The sequence below is a fragment of the Felis catus genome, chromosome F2 (genome assembly GCF_018350175.1).
Source record: "Felis catus isolate Fca126 chromosome F2, F.catus_Fca126_mat1.0, whole genome shotgun sequence".
Classification (NCBI taxonomy): domain Eukaryota; kingdom Metazoa; phylum Chordata; class Mammalia; order Carnivora; family Felidae; genus Felis; species Felis catus.
In genome coordinates, this window is record NC_058385.1 from 19,711,890 (window position 1) to 19,728,121 (window position 16,232).

Consider the following 16,232-nt stretch of genomic DNA (forward strand, 5'->3'; position numbering starts at 1 on the left):
TCACCTTTAGGCCAAGTGCTTCAGCTCTGGCACCCTAGACCTCTGCTCTGGTGCCGATATTCATTGCATGTAATGTTGACTAACCTGAAACCATTGATTATTTTATGAAAGTGGCTTCCTCATGTACGCCTTTGGGACGTTTTCTCCCCTCACTTTTTTGTTTTACCCCCTTATTGTCTCATTGCGAACCAATCCGGAGATAATATCGTTGAACGTATTCACTTTGTGGAGAGTTGTGTAAACAGCACGAAGCCGCCCAAGTGCGCCAAGTGCTTGGCATGCTCTTCTGTCGGTGTACAAACTGCAGCACACCGGGCCGGCCAGATCTTACAGGCAGCATCATCTACTGCGAGCAAATTTGGCTCCTTTGACTGCCCATAGCCCCACTATGTCATAACCGGACAATTACCCTTAACTACTTTTTGAAAGTAGTATATGCCGTCTGTCACATTATGGGGCATGATTTTTTTTTTAATGTTTATTTATCTTAGAGAGAGAGAGCAGGGGAGGGAAACACAGAACTTGAAGCAGGCTCCTGGCTCCGTGCATTTAGCACAGAGTCCGGACGTGAGGCTCGAACTCACAACCGGTGAGATCATGACCTGAGGCGAAATCAGATGCTTAACCCAGGCGCCCCAAGGAGCATGATTTTTGTTTCTTGCTATCTTCAGAGGGATACCAGAAATGCAGGATGCTAAGCACTGTAAAATATGGAAAAACCTCAGAGGGAAGCTCTATTTTCACTTGTTTGTTAGGAATGTGTTCACTGGTTAAGAATGCTTGTAATATGGAGAGAATTCTCAGAACTTTCTGGTAAAATTCCATATATATATATATATATATATATATATATATATATATATAGGAGTTAAAGAGATTCAGTTATAGGCGTCCAGCATGGTTCAAAAACAAACACTGTGGCTGTGGATTTGATCTGAGTAGTCTTTAAAGAGACAGTGTTAAGTGGGTAAGTCTTTAGTTTAACCTCTCTTAACCTCTTCACTATGTGTGAGTTGCAATTTTCTTAGTCCTAATGATGTCACAGTGTATTTTCACTCTAAACTTTCAAACCCAGATGCATAATTTTCAAATCTACATTACCTTCTCTCCGCCCTAGAAGTACCCATACCCTGCCTCATTTATGAAAAACAAATAATTATTTTGCTTACTTTTTTGTGTTAACTTGATGTCCTGGGTTTCTACATGTTCTCTGGTAATTTAGTGAGTTCTCCAGATTCCCAAGATTTTCACTTTTCTGAAAAAGGATCCATTTATAAGGTACTAATTTTATAAGAATTTCAGTTTTATCTTACAGTTTTTAGTGACCAACATTAGAATAAGCTTACAACCTGAGATTCCTGTGGTGTAGACAATGACACCACTGCCTGTCCAGCACTCAACTTCTTCTGGAACTACTTCTTCCTCAACTCCAACAATGTGTGTCCAAGAAACAGGGTGGTGACTTTATAGGCCTCTGTCACCCACCCCTCAAACACAGGGCCACCGTTGATGGGTCCAGAAGTGGGCACCTGACTCAAAATGACCAGTCAGATCCCTTCCCTGGGCCTCCTGAACTGAACCCAATGTAGGGAGTTGGCCTTTCTCTGGTGGTGGAAACTACACGATGTGAAACTCAGTGGCTTTTAATGATCATGTTCTCTGCCCCATGAGGAGGAGGTGGAGGAGATGAAACTTACCAGTGGAGAAATTAAAAGATAAGAGATAGAATGAAAGACAGCCATTATGTCCCTAGGCTCAGTTGTTCCTAAGACCTAATCATATCTTTACCCTTATGATTTAGCTCTTCATCCCTTCCCTTCAGTTGATGCCTCTGCCTTTCTCAGCTACTGCAAAGATGGCTTTCTATCACAACTGAAACAAGTGTTATTAATACCCTTGTGCTAAATTCTAAGTAATACAGATTTTGAAAATAAGAAAGCTATGATTAAAATGGGAACTGAATCATGGGAATGCAAACCAGTGCAACCACTCTGGAAAACAGTATGGAGTTTCCTCAAAAAATTAAAAATAGAACTACCCTACGACCCAGCAATTGCACTACTAGGTATTTATCCAAAGGATACAGAAATGGTGTTTCAAAGGGGCACATGCAGGGGCACCTGGGTGGCTCAGTCGGTTGAGCATCCGACTTCGGCTCGGGTCATGATCTCACTGTTTGTGGGTTTGAGTCCCGCATCAGGCTCTGTGCTGACTGCTTGCTCAGAGCCTGGAGCCTGCTTCAGATTCTGTGTCTCCTTCTCTCTCTACCTCTCCCCTGCTCACGCTTTGTCTCACTATATTTCTCAAAAATAAATACATGTAAAAAAAACACAAAAAAAGGGGGCACATGCACCCCCATGTTTATAGCAGCTCTATCCATAATAGCCAAAGGATGGAAAGAGCCCAAATGTCCATCGATGGATGAATGGATAAAGAAGATGTAGCATATATATGTAATGGAATATTACTCAGCAATCAAAAAGAATGAAATCTTGCCATTTGCCACAACATGGATGGAACTGAAGGGTATTATGCTAAGCAAAATAAGTCAGACAGGGAAAGACAAATATATGATTTCACTCATATACAGAATTTAACATACAAAACAGATGAACATAAAAGAAGGGAAACAAAAATTATATAAAAACAGGGAGGGAAACAGGCCATAAGACACTCTTAAATACAGAGAACAAACTGAGGGTTGCTGAAAGGGTTTTGCGTTGGGGGGACGGGCTAAATGGGTGAGGGGCATTAAGGAGGACACTTGTTGGAATGAGCCCTGGGTGTTATATGTAAGTGATGAATCACTAAATTCTATTCTTGAGATCATTAATACACTATATGTTAACTAACTTGGATGTAAATTTTAAAAATAATAATAATAAAATGGAACTGAAACTTCTTGACATTGGTGTTTATTTTCATTTACTCTTAGACAATAATAAAGGAATAGGCTGTGAACAAATCTCAGAATTTCCAAGGTGTCCTGCCCATTTTGTCCTTGCCTCTCAAATCCTGTATCACATAGAGTAAGAATCAATAAAACAGCAATTATCTGGTTTTTTCTATTTTCTCAGTACTGGCAGGGATATAAGAGAAAAATAAAATATGTTCCATTTGATTACATTTGCCTTATATTATTCACTTAGTAAGGAGTTACTGCCTTGGTAATTTGGCCAGGGTCACATGGGTAGTAAATTTAAAATTAAGCCAAGATTTAAATACAGGAATTATCTCAGTGTCTAGTTTTTGTGTTTTTTTTTAATCACCAACCATGCATTATTCTTTTCTAACCAAGCATGTATCTTTCCTCTCCACCTCAATATTTTATTTTGACAAATTTCCAACCTCAAGAAAAGTTGAAAGAATAGAACAATGAAAAATCCATACAACCTTTATCTAGATTCACCAATTGTGGTACATTTGCTCATTCTCATGGTAGGTAAGAGATAGATAGATGATAGATAGATAGACAGACAGATAGATGCTAAGCTATTTGAAAGTAACTTTCAGATATCACAACATTTTACTCCTAAATACTTCAGTGTGTGTTTCTGAAGAATCTAGGCTGAACAGACTTCCTCCTCCTGTGTCACCTTTCTTAGCATTAACATTTTTGAGAGGTCCAGGACAGTCATCTCATAAAGTATCTTGCAGTCTGGATTTGTCTGATCATTTCCTCATGGTTAGACTCAGATTAAACATTTTTGGCAAGAATAGAGACTCACATCAGGAGGCATATGAATCCGTATGTTTGATAGTGATGCTGCTAACTTGATCCCTTGGTTAATATAATTTATATTAGCTCTGCCACTTAAAGGTGCACTTATTGGGGTGCCTGGGTGGCCCAGTCCGTTGAACAACTGACTTAGGCTCAGGTCATGATCTCACAGTCTGTGAGTTTGAGCCCCACATCAGGCTCTGTGCTGACAGCTCAGAGCCTGGAGCCTGCTTTGGATTCTGTGTCTCCCTCTCTCTCTGCCCCTCCCCTGCTCACACTTGGTCTCTCTCTCAAAAATAAATAAACATAAAAAAAATTTTGTCAATAAAGGTACACTTATTTCTTTGTAATTGTTATTTTAGCATCAATTGTTATTTCTTGCCTCAATCAATTATTATGCTGATCATAAATAATAATTTTCTTTTTTTTATTTTTTAATGTTTATTTATTTATTTTTAAACATTTATTTTTTTTATTTTTTTAATGTTATTTATTTTTGAGGCAGGGAGAGACAGAGCATGAACTGGGGAGGGTCAGAGAGAGGGAGACACAGAATCTGAAACAGGCTCCAGGCTCTAAGCTGTCAGCACAGAGCCCAACGCGGGGCTTGAACTCACAGACCGCGAGATCATGACCTGAGTAGAAGTCGGATGCTTAACCGACTGAGCCACCCAGGCGCCCCTTTAATGTTTATTTTTGAGAGAGAGACTGATAGAGCACAAACAGGGGAGGGACAGAGAGAGAGGGAGACACAGAATCCAGAGCAGGTTCCATCCAAGCTCCAAACTGTCAGCATGGAGCCCAACATGGGGGCTTGAACTCACGAGTCTCGAGTTCATGACCTGAGCTGAAGTCTAATGCTTAACCGACTGAGTCACCCGGGTGCTCCTTTAATTTTTTTTAATATTTATTTGAAATAAAGGGAGGGAGAGGGGGACAGAGGATCCAACGCAGGCTCCTCGTTGACAGCACAGAGACCGATGTGGGGCTTAAACCCACGAACCATGAAATCATGACCTGAGCTGAAGTCAGACACTTAACTGACTGAACCACCCAGGTATCCTATAAAATAATAATTTTCTAATTGTATTCCACATTTTATTAGTTAAAATATTTCTGCAGAGAAGAGCTTTTGGTTGCTGACTCCTCACCTGTGTTTGACTATCATCATGAGATTGTGGATTAATTTTTATTGAATGTGTTCTGATCCACTAGTACTATTCCTCATTTTGATGCTTGAATTATTCCAAATGTGACCAGTGGAAGCCCCCATTAAGCTAGTTTCTGTGTTCTTTCGACATGCTGTCATTACTCTTTGAGCATTCTCTTTCTTTTTTAGCCCAAAATGTTCTAGGCTTACCTCGTACTTCCCTATTCCACACCTGAAATCAGCCATTTTCCCCTGGAGTCTTGGTCCCTGCACTGGGGAATGGAATTAGAGACTGAGATGGGTGCTGGAGATGCTCATTGCTTCTGGAATGTTCCTGCTCCAGGCTCTTTCAACAGACTGAGCTATGAGATGCATTTTTTATAAATGACTTCATCCTTATGCCTCCAATTCAAATCTTATACCATAGATTTTTGCTCTTTCCATGGCATATTTCTATATCCACCCACACTCCTAGATCCCAGGGATATCGACATTATTTACTCATTTTCTCTATTCTGCAATACATATAAAATCAGTTAAGAACTTCAATGCCATCAATAAATCTGCTAAGTTCAAGTTTTCTTTGCAGTTCTTGTCTTAGAATATGTGCTAATAACAGTACTGAACCAGAAGGCTGGGTACCCCAGGTGGTCACATGCTCGTTCTGAGATGTAATTTCTATCTATTAATCAATCTATCCATCTATCTATCTATTGCAGCCCTTTCACATCATGACCTCCTCATTCTTGAATTCTGGACTTTCACCTATCTTTATTTTAGCTCAGTTATGTTTCTAAGTAACTTTTGCAGGGCGATGTGTATTTTCTGATATCTTGCCATATCTCTGAATTCTTTCTGCTGTCTTTATGCATGAGTGAAAATTTGGATCTCCTTGTCCATTTATTCAGTTATTCCAAATATGTTATCAATCTGATGCTATTACTAAGTGGAGTTTTTATCCTGCTGTTCTTCTGATTATAATAATAGAGATCAGTGTATTTGTTTTGAACAAGGCTACAGTATTAAATCGTCTTAGAGTTCAAATAGTTTTAATTTTTTTTTTTGCTTTTCTGAAAGATATTGTCTGAGAATACAGACACTCTTCTACTTAAATAGTATAGGTAAGTGAACCAAAAAGTTGTTCACTAGTCCCAGTATCTGTTAGTGCAAATTGACAGCATATGGCCACTGTTAACAACATCCAATGGAGGCAAGAAAAGTTGATGTACTTTTGCTCAGGTGTACTAAAATCTGTTAACACATATAGCACTGGGTTTAAATACATGTTATACCAGCAGAAACAAAATCAAATGCAAGGACTATAAAAAAAAAAGCCTTGAAAGGAATGTAAGATAAAATTAGACTAAGTGAATTATTTAGTAGCAATTGCCTTTGTCTTTAATAAATTAAACACTGATAAACTACCGGAGTTAGGGAGAAGGATGGCAAAGCAAAAGCAAGCTAAGTAATTTCCCCAACATTACCAATATATTCTTGATTTGGGTTATTAAAGAAACAGATTCCTTAACTTGCAGATCATTGCCAAATGCTAATGTGATGTGTGTTTGCTATCTTGTTTGAGAATATTCAACTCTGCTATTGAAAACAAGCAAAATAAATGAGATGGAGGAAACCCACAAGAAGGGTTAAGCATAGTCATTAAGCAAGTAGTTTATGAGCTATACATGAAACACACAGGATGCATTAATTGCAGATAATAAGTAAGCAGGAAGCTTGAGAGAAATAGGCAGCATACACAAGATTTATTAAATGTAAAATGTTAGTAACCTCTAAGACGTGTTAAAAATATACAAAATAAATAAAACCTGCAACAGAACGAACAAGAATGATAGTTTAGATAGAAAGGGATGGAAAGACCAAAGGGATAGTTTAGACAGAAAGGGATGGCTTTAGGAATCCAAAAGGATCATGAATCAGGCAGTGTGGCCCTTCCACTCTGTACCCTAACCTAAGTATATTAACTCTCCCTTCTCTTTTCCCCTGCCTCTCACTGCGTGTTTTTAAATGATTTCAGAAACTGTGCAATTTGAGCATTTAAGTTGATCTGTGAGCTTCTCTGTTCCATGTCTGTTTGATCAATTTGTCCAGCTAATACATTTGGAGGTTTTGTTGTACAAGGGTTATGTCCCATGTGACAGCAAAATTAAAGACAAACATATTAATTCCTATAATTCTTTGAAATCATTTAAAAGGCAAAAGCTCTACTAAGTTTTAACCTAAAAGTCTAATCATTCTTTTATAAGGTAAATGAATTACCAAAGAAAATTAAAAGTAAATGCTTGGCCAAACATAAATCAAGCAAATATCATCCAAAGAAAGCACTTTTGTAATACGGACGTACTAGCGAATTGACTTGAAGAGTTCCTCAGTTCTCAAAGCCTGCATCATGTCTCCCAAAACTGAGGAGGAGGAATTGGAGTTGTGTAGAATGTGTCAGGGATCATACATAATCTGCTACCTGTGCTTGCCAGGGAGAGGCCAGTAGCAAACAACTCTTTCCAGTGGAAGGAATGCCGGCCTTCAAAATGTCATCTCTTTTGCACTGGAAAAGCACATAAGCATGATCCAGCTGAATTTTTTTTTTTTTTTTGATGTGTACTTATTGAGAGAGAGAGCATGTGTGCGCGTGAGCGGGAGAAAGGGCAGAGAGGGAGGGAGATGGATAATCCCAAGCAGGCTCTGCACTGTCAGGGCAGAGCCCCATTCGGGGCTCAATTCCACGAACCGTTAGATCATGACCCGAGCTGAAATCAAGAGTCAGACACTTAAGCTACTGAGCCACCCAGGCACACTCCCCCCCAACCGAATTTTTTTTAATTGTTTTTTTTCAATGTTTTTTATTTATTTTTGGGACAGAGAGAGACAGAGCATGAACGGGGGAGGGGCAGAGAGAGAGGGAGACACAGAATCGGAAACAGGCTCCAGGCTCCGAGCCATCAGCCCAGAGCCTGATGCGGGGCTCGAACTCCCGGACCGCGAGATCGTGACCTGGCTGAAGTCGGACGCTTAACCGACTGCGCCACCCAGGCGCCCCTACCCCCAACTGAATTTTAAAAGAACCTGAGAAATGTTAAGAATGATTAATATCAGAAAATTTAATAATGTTACAAATCAGCTGTCAAATTAAACAGATAAATAAACTAGATGAAAAAATTAATAGAAACAACAAAAAGTTACTTGATAAAAACAGAACACATATACCTAGTTTTTTATAATGATTTTTAAAAATGTAAGATCAAAACTTCTGCAAAGTATATTGCATAGAACTTTTCTTGTTGCTCCGGGATTAGTGACAATCATCGTCTCTGTGAAAATAAACAGCATGAAGTACCCACATTCGAATGAGCAACACCAGAGTCGGGTCCAAACAATCCCACAACCACCACCTTTACAAAGAAGTGGAGAAATCAAACTTCTGAACCCTACCTTGCCCTACCCCCACCCATTGGTCTAGGAAAAGAACTGGGACACAGAGTAGGGTCATTTGGGTCGTCAGCCTTAGAGAGTTGCCGAGTTCATGAAATGAGATTGTCTTTCCCCGGAGGGAGGCAGGGCACTGAGGGGAACCCCTGATACAGACTGGAGAGCCTATAGAAAGGGACATTGGCATCTGCTGCCACTCGGGTGCTCTGTAAGCCATAGGACCCGACCTTTTGCCTGCTTCTCATCTTGACACTTCTGGAAACAAGAAGCTTGTTGGACAAGTCACTGGGGCAGGACAAGAAAAAATTGTGTAGGGTGTCAGGGAAGAAGACAGTCTGGCCCTCTGCTTTGGTCTTTGTGCTCTTAGAAGACGGGGTCCATGGCTCCATAAGAGGAGCACTGAAGGTGGAGAAGATGTTGCATTATTACAGTCTCTACTAATAGATAGACCCTGACATAGCCGTAGAGAGGCCTGGGAATTCTCCCTACCACTAAGATAGTACCTTGCTCGGAGTACGTGCTCTACATTTCTTAAATAATAAATAGATGATCAAACCATCAAATTACCTTTTTAGTATATTTGCATGGGACTTATATTTCAAGATTCATTTCAATTTTGTGTTTATTTCCTATTTCTCTTCCTACTTTATAACTTTCTTGAGACCAAAGACTAGGTTCTAACCTTTCGCTGTATCCCGGAGAAGCATCTTAATTACTGCTTTGGACAGAGACACTAGAGAAGTGTTTCTGAATGAGTAAATAGATGAAAATAAATATTGGCCTGAATCAACTAATCACTGGCCCCACATTCCAAGCTCAGAACTTGATACTGCTATTACTGCTTTTGGTTTTATCTGGTAATCTTAGTATAAAAGTTCAGATAAAAGACCACCATTTCAAGTGGCAATAAAGCCCACCTAAAAATTCCCTTAGTCCCATATCTCCACTAAGATACTGCCCTATCTCTCGCCATCCTCCTACTGTGGATGATTTCTTTAAAAAGAATTGTCTGGGGGTGCCTGGGTGGCGCAGTCGGTTAAGCGTCCGACTTCAGCCAGGTCACGATCTCGCGGTCTGGGAGTTCGAGCCCCGCGTCGGGCTCTGGGCTGATGGCTCAGAGCCTGGAGCCTGTTTCCGATTCTGTGTCTCCCTCTCTCTCTGCCCCTCCCCCCTTCATGCTCTGTCTCTCTCTGTCCCAAAAATAAATAAACGTTGAAAAAAAAATTAAAAAAAAAAAAAGTTGTCTGTGTTTGGATGAAGTGGCGATATTTACTATGAGAGAAAAAAAAGAAAACAGAAAAATAAGTTGGAGTAGGAGAGGAGGGGGTAGGGATCAGTTCATATACTCATTTGAGCTATGTTGGGTTGGAGATACCTGTGAGGCACCCAGGGGGAAATGCCAGGTGCGCTGTTATGTGGTCAGCTTACTCTCCACTCCCTCACTTATTCTTCTTGCTACACCCACAAATGTCCAATCCCCATTTCCACCTACATTTTTCCATAACAGACGTCAAATAAATGTTAACTGAATCAGATAAAGTCATTCAACATTTGTCTTATTACCTACCCTCTTCTAACATTCCAAGATTTTCTTCCTTTCGTTATTTTCTCCTTCCTTCCTCTTCCTTCCTTCTGTTCCTTCCTTCCTTCCTTCCTTCCTTCCTTCCCTCCTTCCTTTCTCTTTTTTTTCTTTCTTTGAAATTTACCTCTATCTTATGGATATTATTGAATATGATATTAAATAAACTTTATAAATACAATTTTATATGTTTTTACCTAAAGCTGTTTCTTTATAAATCACTTCGTAAAAATTAGAAAGTGATTATAAAAATCAGAAAGGACATCTGTGAGATTACATATTACAGAAAAAGGAATTCGTTAATTTAAAAAGTTGGGGAGCCATTCTAATCTACTTTAATTATTTTCCAAAGAGTTCAAGTACACACAGTAGATACATCATTGAAGAAACAAACACACCTACTGGGCACATAACACTCTCGTCGTTTTCTTACCACAATTTGTTTAATGTTGTATCATGTTCTACAATTAAAGTTTTAATACACACATGCACATACGCTCGGACAGTCAGTGAAAGTGACATTTACAAGTCTTCCCAATCAGCTGCATATTCCCCTGAGTAAATAAAATAACCTCTTAGATTTTTTAAAGAAAGAAGCATTTGGGATTTCTTCAGAAACTTAAACAATAACCAGAGAATGAATTTATGCTCCAACTATTCAAGCCAGCATTTAGAATTCCATGTACTTCAAAATGTGTACAATTTTAATTAAGCCCTAAATCACTTTAGATGAAAGTATGCAAAGAAAATTATTTTCTGACTACAAAATCATAGGGATTTAGCTTGGCTCCCTGAGGTCTGTACAAATCACTTAATCCCTTTTCCTCGGTTTCTGATTGGAGGTTCTATCCCTACCATATAGACACAGGATGACCAAATACTCTAACATCTGTAATGGGCTTTGAAGTTCGGGTAATACGGATGTACTGGTTGGGGACCAGCACTATTGTTTTCGTTGTGTTTCATTACTTTCCTGACCCAGGGTCTCTGTTGATGGGAGCCCACAACAAAGGATTCATGGTGTGTGTGCTTCTAACTGCCACATTAGCGACCGCTTGTGTTTACACACAAAACACCCACTTACTGGGAAATCAGTCCGAACTATTATTATTTGATATTTTTCAAATTTTCCATTCTTTTAAGTTACCTTCAGAGAGAGTCACCAGAATTACTTCATGAATATTATTTGCTCAGAAATGCTTTTAATGTACACACTCTACATTGGCTAACAATACTTATTTCACACAGATGATGTGGACCAAAAAAAAAAAAAATTGTGGTGTTTTACAGCCTGCCAAATGAATAAAAAAGGGATGTCATCAAAAAGGACCGATATTTAAAATATGTATACATGATGAGATCAAATATTGCCAAATCAATGTGACTTTCTGAAATCTCAGTAAAAATGAGAGCAGAAAGACTATTTTATTGACATCCATTAGAAGGACGTTAATAAAATAAGACATATTTCTCTTTTCCTTTCTTTGTCAATTTCCATGTCAGAATGATGCAAAGGTTTATGTTCCAAACTGAAGCCAAGTATCACCTTTTATTACTGTTGAGGTTTTAAGGAATTTTGCCAGACTTTTCATAGAACTCGCATGGTGCCTTCCCTGGCAATAAACTAACAAACAAACAAACAAACAAACCTGGGTGGCTCAGTTGGTTAAGGCTCCAACTTCAGTTTGGGTCCTGATCTAACCGTTCGTGAGTTCGAATCTTTCATGGAGCTCCCTGCTGTCAGTGCAGAGCCCACATTGGATTCTCTGTTCCCCTCTCTCTTTCTGCCCTCCCCCACTCTCTCTCATGCACTCTCTCAAAAATAAACATTTTAAAAATAAAGAAATAATAAAAAAGTAAATTTCATAAAATGAGTTTGTCATACAAAGAAGGCCTCATTTAAAGTATTAATCTATTTAAAATAATACCAATTTATTATTCCTACCTAACATTTATTCTGAAAATTTTAAACTAACGATAATTAAAATTATTTTTAGTTAAGATGAGATACAGTAATACATTAATATGAATAATATTGAATGCATTCTACACAGAGAAAAAATGAATCTAGTCACATCAGTGTAGTCTTACTAGGAAACTACACATGTATTCAAATGATATAGTTTGAAATAGTTTTGTAGCTATTATTTGTATTATTTGTATCATTATTTGCTAAAGTCCTAAAATATGAATGAATGAATGAATGAATGAATAAACAAGTGAATTGCCTTTAGAGAGTATGTGATTTTTTTAATATAAAAACGATAATAAATACTGATTCCTCAAGAGTAGTTTCAGAAAAGACAAGACCATTAGAAGCACACTCTGGTGACTAACAAGGGTCTGGTGAATGATGGAGAAAATGTGAATTGTTGGCTGAGCACCTACTATGTGCCTGCCACATAGTAACACTGCTGGTTTCTAACTCTTTTTCTGCCTGTATTTCCCAATTTTGTTCTTTTCTCTCTTTTCCCCCTACTGTTGAAAGCAAAGTCAAGTCAATCCCTTTCCCAGATCCCAGGGAAGATCCTCATGAATCTAAGGTAGTTCGTACACATAGAATTACCCTAGTAACTATAAGTGAATGAAGGGTAGGCATATCCTTTTAGCCCAGTTAGACTAACAAAAAGTATTTATACACTCTGATCAGGAAAGTTTTTTTTTTTTCCTTCCTCTCTCTGAATGTGAATAAAAGGAGGCCTGTTTTTGCCCATGCTCCCAGTGGCTCTGAAGTCATGAGGGAAGCCAGCTTGGGCTCAAAGGAATAAACATGGCTAAAAAGTGTGACCAAGAGAATATTAAGAAAAGCAGAGGTGGAGTCGTGACGTGCCATGACTGGTGTCCACTGAATCTCTGGAGTACTTGATGTGAAGGATTATATATTCCCAATTTTTAAGCTAGTTTGAATAGGGGTTTTCTCTTACGCCAAGCAAAAAGCACCCCAACTAAATGAATAATAGTGCCAATAACAGCAGTAATAATTTCTGAAGTGTTTAACATTTGTGAAATAAATCAGCAATATTAATGATTACACTTGAGATCTTCAAGTTCATTGCCATTTATGTGTCCATTATTATTCACAATTGATGGTAAATAAATATAATTTACCATCAATTTAATAGACAATATATGCAGTGTGCTTTCTAATCACTAAGTTAACATTTATAAAATGAGAAAACTGTCTTGGGGGAAAATACAAAGCATAGAGACTTTCTAAAACCAGCAAGTGGCTAGAAAAAACATGAAGTTCTCCCTACAAATATTAGACTGTCTGTGTCTCAAATACTATTTGGCAGTCCGGGTAGATCTAAGAATTCAGACATCTGGCAAAGCCAACAGAACCAATGGCTTAAACGGTTAAAGATTGTGAGGACCATTGTTCTTCAATTTCCCTCAGTTGTGGAGATCTGAAACACACCATTGGTTAGGCCAGTGGGCAATACCTCCCAAGGAAACTATTGAAAAACAAAACAAAACACACACAAAAAAAACAGCAACACAAATTTTATACCTGAGCCAAAGGCACACTTTCATTGTGAGCTAGGGTTCATATTCCAATTCAATGAAAATGAAAGTACAACTTTGTAAATACTCATTGTCTGTTAACAAGCATGGACTTGAAATTGATTTTAAAATGAAAAAAAAAAAACAAACATAGTAGTATATAGAAAATGTCTAGTTACACAGTTGTCCATAGACTGCATCTATAAAAGGTATATGAACTATTCACATTTTGCTTCCCTGAACTGAATTGCTTAATTTATCTTTTTCAGCTTTATGAGTGAACAACTTGTTTTTTTTTTTTCTTTAACATTGATTCATTTTTGAGAGACAGAGAGAACAGAGCGTGATCAGGGGAGGGACAGAGAGAGAGAGGGAGACTAGGAATCTGAAATAGGCTCCAGGCTCTGAGCTGTCAGCACAGAGCCCTATGCGGGTCTCAAACTCACCGACCATGAGATCATGACCTGAGCCAAAGTTGGACACTCAACCAACTGAGCCACCCAGGTGTCCCAAACAACTTGTTCTGTGAGAAAAATTTTAAATGATTAAAGCTGAACATAAAAAGAAAGAAAGAAAGAAAGAAAGAAAGAAAGAAAGAAAGAAAGAAAGAAAACAAACCTTGCTTACAAACCTCCAGTCATCTCCATTCTACTCCTGTCATTCTATCCCACCTTGATGCCCTGGAAATCATAATTACCAAGTAAGTCAGCTCACATTCACCCCACATAAAGAAGAAAGAAAGATGAGAAAGAGAAGCACACGCACACTCACACACACACATATAAGACCAAGGAAGAAAATGTGACACTTTACCTTCACTCTTCAAGTAGTCATGAGGACATAGTGGCTACTTTATACTTTTATAAATCTCTTTCTTCACTACTTATTCCATGTTCTTTTTCTGTAAAATATATTCCTTGTCTATAATCAACGTTAAGTGCTTCCTCATTGTGTCTCATTCATTTGTTGTCTTATTCACCAAGAGTGTATGAGATAAGCAGTGATGTTAAAGTCAGAAGTCCAGCAAGCAAGGAAAACAAGTGCATATCTAATGTAAGTATTTGCTCCAGTGAATACAATGCCTCCCAACAGAAATATCTAATATAATCTATCTTCTGCCAGAATGGGATGCTCTACTGGAGGCTCAGCTTTGATATTTATGACTGACAGGCTGTGTGTTAATGAATGTCAGAAGTTTAAGTAGCCTTCATGAGAAGGAACCCAGATTCTTAAGGGTCTATCCCTGCTACCACTCCACCTTGCCGTTCAGGAGCCGTCGACAGCCCCGATGTAGCCGGAAAAGAAATTAACACCCACAGAGCAGGTCATTTTGTGCATCAGATTGTGGAGAACCTCCTCTACCAAGAACCCCTATGAGGAATAATCAGTTGGGACGCAGATATGTAACTGTTCAAACTTTCTTTTCACCAGTCTTCCAACTGTGTTCTCCCCAAGTCCCTGACCATCTAATCAAACCACTCATCACTACTCAAGAATCAGCGTTTCAAACCAAAAGCAAAATCTCCTTCCAGATGAGTGGAGAAACGGAGAAACTCTCAGTGTTTTTTACTTGGAGAATTTTCTTCCCCAATAACCCTCAGAGCCAGAACGGGGACTGGAATATAAAATATCTGGTATAAGATATGCGATATGTGGTATGTAATATTGTATGAATATAATGTTGCCAGTCTAGTTCTCGCTCGTGCCAGTGTGGACACGCCACATGCTACTAGCCAGTTGGCCTTAGGAAACGCCCCATGAGGAATAAGTATAGACTGAAAGATGGCAAAGGAAAGATGGCACTGAGAGCCACCCATTCTAGTCACCTGATGATGGGATGCTCCCATGCAGACCCAGATTGTAACAACAAGTTCACACTGTATTTTCTACCAAATCAAAAAACTTCAGGCACTTTTCTGTAACTTTTAATCTTAAAAAGTTACTCAAACAATTACCTAAAAATTCCTGGACTTTGTATAACTCACATAGCTTTGTCTATTATGTGGTCAGAACTTACCGTTCTATTAGAAAGAATTTTTCATTTAATAGGGTGATCTCAAGTTTAGCCTACTAGTCTTAATTGCCTTTATTTAATGAGAACATTCACCATCAGATACAGTATCCTTTTAATTTTCTTATTGTTTATGTAAACAGATTATTTTATATGTCCTATGCTACACCTTCATTTAAATTTATAAATAAATTTATTTATGTATCATTCATTCATTCCAGCCATTGTATTCTCCTCTTTATCATTTTTTGTATTCTGATCAGATATTAATTAGCATCTGTCAAGAGTTGTTTTGTGGCAATTTGGTTACTTCCCTCGCACTGTCAGATTGTGTGAAATGGCATGTTCTGTTTTACAAAGTACTTCACATGCATGATCTCAGTTTAGGTTCCCACTAAATCTAGGAGATGAGGTAAGCAAAGAAGGTATTCATTCTTTCATTCACTAATTATCTTTTTTTTTAACTCCTTTTATTAACAGACTATTTTCAGAACAATTTTAGGCTTATAGAAAAATTAAGCAAATAGCACAAAGAGTTCCCGTACTCTGCTCTTGTACATCCAGTGTCCCCTATGACTAACATCTATCATTAATGTGGTACATTTGTTATAATTGAGGAATAAATATTAATACTATTACATTTGTACTAGCTAAAGCCCATTGTTTACATTAAGATTCACTCTCTATGTTATTCAGTTCTGTGGATTTTGACAAATGCATAATGTTGTGTGTCCCAGTCTGCTAGGACTGCCATAACAAAATACCATAGACTATGTGGCTTAAACAGAAATTAGTTTTCTCACAGTCTGAAGTCTTAAAAGCC